General features: G+C 47.5%; 1 pseudogene; it reads right to left on the reverse strand.

The window, feature by feature from the left end:
* Positions 1-1,926: 1,926 nt before the first annotated feature.
* On the reverse strand, positions 1,927-3,264 carry LOC149913834 (uncharacterized; annotated as a pseudogene).
* Between the last annotated feature and the right edge of the window lie 2,190 nt (positions 3,265-5,454).

Consider the following 5,454-nt stretch of genomic DNA (forward strand, 5'->3'; position numbering starts at 1 on the left):
CTGATGACCAGAAACATGGTAGACACATATAGTCCTGTGTTTGACTGTATTCCATATGTCTAACCACATGTCTTTGCCCCAGATTGGTCGGGCGTGGATAGTCCATTCCTAGGTGGCCCACTGTGCAATCCAAAGAGTAAGCCCCCGGTACACAGCCCAACTGTCTGTACAGATATTCAGGATACCATCACCGGGTTCCTTGGTTATAACCATCCACACGGCTCGCAGTTCTGCCCATTGGCTGCTCTGAGCATCCCCCTCGTCAAACCAGATTGTCTCAGTCGAAGGATGGTATGCTATCGCTCTCCACTTGCTCGGGTTGCCCTTGCTGGACCCATCTGTATACCAGGCATCTTCAGGGATAGGATATTTCCCCTCCTGAACGGGGCTCTTCTCTGGTGGAGCGACCAGTGTTTCTTTTGGTGCATCACAATGATAGGTCACTGGGCCTAGGATCTTCTGAAGCTCTTCTTTTAAGGGTGATGAAGACAGACTGCTCCTTTGGCTGAGGTAAGCAACCCATCGTGCCACTGTTTGTGCTTGGGCCACCCCTGTCTTAGGAAGGTGGGTCAGACCTTTCACCCACCCCTGAATCGGCAGAGTGGTCTTCACCATAACTTCAGCTGTCTGGGTTATTGGCTCTACTGCCTGTAAAGCTGAATAGGCAGCCAATAACTGTTTTTCAATCATACTGTATCTTTCTTCTGCTCCATGCCAGACCTGAGACCAAAAACCAATGGGGGTCCGAACAGAACTCTGGCGTTGCCACAGGCCCCAACCAAAGCCATCTTGATTAACGTTAAATCCAACTCAGCTGGGAGAGTAGGATCGAATATACCCAATGCCTGGGCTTGTTTAACTGCCAGTTTTGCCTGTTGGAAAGCATCCTGTTCTGTTCTCCCCCAGTCCCATAGCTGCCCCTTTTTTGTGAGTCTGTACAGCGGCCTTAGCAGCTGTGCTAGGTGAGGTATAAAGGAACGCCAGTAACCCAGTATACCCAGAAACTCTTGCAGCTGCTTTGATGTTGTAGGGACTGGGAACGCCTGAACCTTATCTATGACAGCACTGGGTAGTACTTTGGTCTTTCCTGACCAAACCACCCCCAGGAATTTTACAGACAGGCCCGGACCTTGCACCTTCTGGGGATTTATAGCCCACCCTCTCTGTTGTAAATAGGCGGTTAATGAATCTGCCTCCTGCCCTACTGCCTCCAGTGAGTCGGATGTCAGCAGGAGATCATCAATATAATGATACAGATTAACATCATCAGGTTTTTCCCAACCAGCCAGGTCACGCGCCACTAGATTGTGACAATACGTTGGTGAATGCACGTACCCCTGTGGCAGGACCTGAAAGGTCCACTGCCTGCCTCCCCACATAAACGCAAACTGATCTTGCAATTCCTCAGCAATTCGGATACTGAAGAACGCATTTGCTAAATCTAGGACACAATGATAGGTTTTTATCTCCCTACTTAATGTATCCATTAGGGAGGCAATATTGGGTACGGCCGCATGAATAGGCGGTGTGACCTTATTTAATTCTCTGTAATCCACTGTCATTCTCCATGTGCCATCCGACTTCCGCACTGGCCATATGGGGGAATTATATGGGCTGTGTGCAGGTCTGATAATGCCCACTTTTTCTAATTCCTGCACCGTTCTCGATATTTCATCTTGCCCACCCGGGAGTCTGTACTGTCTTACATTAGTAATCCAGCGCGGTTTCGGTAGGCAAATAGGCCCATGTTTCACATGGCCTCTTAATATTGCCTGCACCGCCCAGATACTGATACATCTCTGTCCAAGTCTGAACTCTCCCACAGTTGTCTGGAGAGCCAGACCCTGTAGAATATCTATGCCCAAGATGTACTCCTGGACTGGGGCAATAGATACCCTATACTCCCAAGGTGGGAGACGCCCAACCCCCAGTTTCAACCATGTTTGGGTGACAGGAATAGTCTGTCCCCCAAAGCCACCAATCATCACTCTGTCCCCATCAAATTTGGTCGGATCTCCATAAATAACTGATGTTTCTGCTCCGGTATCCACTAGTGCCATAACTCTTTGAATGTTTTTTTGGGACCAGTAAATCGTTAATTCTACATAGGGCCTCCGTTCCCGTCTGGAGGCCCCAGGGGGACTAACATCCCTCGTCACGCCATGAATTGAGCTATGTCCAATTCTTTTGCTTCCGGTGGCTCAGGCATTGTAGCCCGAGACACCTGAGGCGGCTTTTTTTTCCTATTAGGAACAGTGAAATCGTCTAAGTTCCATGTCATTGTTGGCTTTCTCTCTATAACCCTTACCCTTGGCTTCTTAGGGTAGGTCTGAAATTTTTGGTTGTCCTTTAGTTGTTTCCACAGTTGGAGAAGGATATGGTTGGGCTGGCCGTCAATCTTAGCAAATTGGACCCCAGCCCAAATTAAATCATTAAACATTTGTTTTCGGGAGACCCTTATGGGTCCCGATGGAGGAGCTCGGGTAGCCGGTATTTTGGTTTTAGTCACCGGCAAGACCTCGGCTTCTTCTAGTGACCGAATGCTGCGCCTATTCCGCAGGCGTTCTGTTTCTCCTAGATCAGCCACTAACTGGGCAGCCTGCTGGACAACTGCTTCTGAGGCCACTAGGGGATTTAATATAGAGACCAGAGTGCCATACAGATGGGAGGGGGCTTGTTGTAAAATTAGGTCTCTCATCCCCGCTGAGATCCGGGCCATCAAAAGTATCTTCATAAATCGCTTCCCTTACACCTAGCTCACGAATGTAATTTTGAAGGTCCCCCACAGAGGACCACATCCCTGTATGTAAAGGAATATCAGATTTATTGGGCCATGCCATACGGCAGGCCGCCATTAACCATTCTATTATAGAATGGTTTTCATCATTATATTGATCACCTGCATATAGTCTCTGTCTAAGAGCAGGATGGATGGTCATTGTGGCCAATTTGGCTATTTCCGGGCCATTCACCAGAACACTTTCTGCCCCAGAATCCCATAGTCTCAGTAACCAAGCTGTCACACTTTCCCTAGGTTTTTCCCTGAATCGTTGGACTAAGTCCATCAGTTCTGTTGCTGTGTACGGTCGGGCTGTTACGTGCAAGTAGGTTTGAGCGGGGGGCCACTGATCAGGCAGCACCCCTGCCAGTCTGTCCTGTACCTTTTTTGTTTTTTGAGTTATAACAGGACGCACTTCTAGTGCGTCCGTCAAAACTGGGGATTCAAGATCTCATTTAGATTGTTTATTTTCCTGATCAACACAGTCCGTTGATTCAGGAGCCTGGTCATTGTCTATTGAAATACTACGAACTTGACCTATTGGAAGACGTAGAATTGTTTTTTTCCCTGTTAATAGGCCAAGTTCCTGTTCTAACGTTCCAATACGATTTTTTAAAAGTTCATTTTCATTCACTAAAGTATTATTCCTTATTTTGGCATTGTTTAAAGCATTTAATAGCGGCCATGCCACTGTAGAAGCAGCTAATTGTCTTTCTCTAGTGACTAATATATCTTTGCCTAGTCCCTGAAAGTAATCCGCTAGGCGATATGGGGAAACGTTTCCCACAACACTTAGGGGACCCCATTTTTCAATGATAGTTGCCAATTCATAATATGGGGATCCCGCAAATCCTGGGATCTGCCCTGGAATTATCTTATCTAGGGGGGTAGCGTTCTCCCCCTTGAACCATTTACAGAAATTCCAAAGAAAGGACATAGTGTAAGTTTCAGTATATTTGGCTTGCCTGCCAGGCTCGCCAAATGTATAATCAATGAAAATTATATAAAGGAATATTAAATAATTTAATAATATTAAGATGTTATAATAATGAAATAAGCAAGAGAGTTAGGCACAGCAAGACAAAGAGAATAAATAGGAGGCTTACCCAAGTCGTGGGCTCGCTCAGGAAACTCCAGTGGAGTGGATCTCCCGAAGAGAGAGAGAGAGATCCTTCCCCACTGGTAGTCAGCTCTTAAATGGGTCTAGGAGAGGTGGAGCCAGGCTCCACCCCTTCCTGCAGCACAGCTGAATTGCTTTCACCTGTGCTCCCAGGGCTGCCTCATTGCTCGCCTCAGGTGACTAATCAGAGGTTCAGGCCATGATTCAGCAGTTCCCATACAACCCAGCCAATGGGGAAACAGGGCAGGGAGATGGGTAAAGGGAAAAACAGGGTATAAAGACTATCATCTTGTGTCCATAGGTGCGCTCCTGCTTGCGGGACGCACGCTATTGCAATGGCAAATAAAATCTGGTTTTATCAGAGATACCGTCCTGACAAAAATTATTTGGATGTTTCCAACATGCCTGTGTCAGAAAGAGCTGCACGTTAGCAGGTGCAACTGCCATTAAAAAAGCCAACTCCATAATTGCAGTCACAAAACCATCACCTTCAGTATATGGTACAGGCAGACGATCATGGCCTTGCACAGGAACCATTCCTACACAGCAAGGGAACTCCTTTACTGCCTTAGGACGTGAGTAACAGAGGAACTGGCTGGAGGGGGAAGAAAGGCGCACAGAAGTCTGATATCTTTGAACAAAACCAGGGCCACAAACACTGAGAAATTCAAACATGGAGAAATTCTGCATGCACACCGATCAAATGGCATTACAGATCAACACCAATTTACCTCCTCCGCACCAACAGGCTCTGCAATGCCCCAAACGTCTGTCAGTGGCAGTCTGTGAGGAACGGCCCTGCAGAACATGCTGAGTCACACAGGGTCATCTCCTCCTCCTCCTCCTCCAGACACCGCATTCCTTCTCCTGGCACACAGAGCTCAGCTGGTGCTGCTGCAGGCAGTGCTTCCCGTGTCAGCCCAGCCTAAAGCCATCAGACAACGTTAGCAGATGCCTGGTGCTCACATACAAGCAGAAGTGCTGGTGGAAAATCACCACCAAAGCACAGACTGAGTTGCTGGTACCTTGCAGTGAGGAAAGGCTGAGATGCACAACCTGCTTGCTGGTTGCAAGTGGAGGTTCAGCAGCAGCTCAACTCATGATTAAATCCTCCAAAAACCTTCTTTTCTCTTCCTGATCAGGAGATTGGATAGTGAAACCTTCTCCAAAGTCATTATTAAACAATATCTGTACCTAAAGCCCAAGGAGAAAACATGTTTCAGATTTAAGACCACAAAACATATTCTATTCCAATCCACAACTTCAATTCTAATTTAAATATCATGACTAGCATTTTACCCACCCTGCTACGGAAGGGGAAAAGATATGGGAGGGGGCAAAGGAAGGGAGAGCCTTTTAGCCCCACATCCCCTTCTAGCCCACCCTATAGCCCTGTATCACCCTACAGCCCCACACAGCCCCTTATAGATCCATATTTCCCATACACCCCCTTTAGCCCCCAAGAGCCTATATCCACCAAGAGCCTCCCACAGCCACCCTATATCCCCCCACAGCCCCCTCACAACCCCTTATAGCACAACATCCCTCTCTATAG

The sequence above is a fragment of the Phasianus colchicus genome, chromosome 34 (genome assembly GCF_987193195.1).
Source record: "Phasianus colchicus chromosome 34, bPhaCol1.hap1.1, whole genome shotgun sequence".
NCBI classification, from domain to species: domain Eukaryota; kingdom Metazoa; phylum Chordata; class Aves; order Galliformes; family Phasianidae; genus Phasianus; species Phasianus colchicus.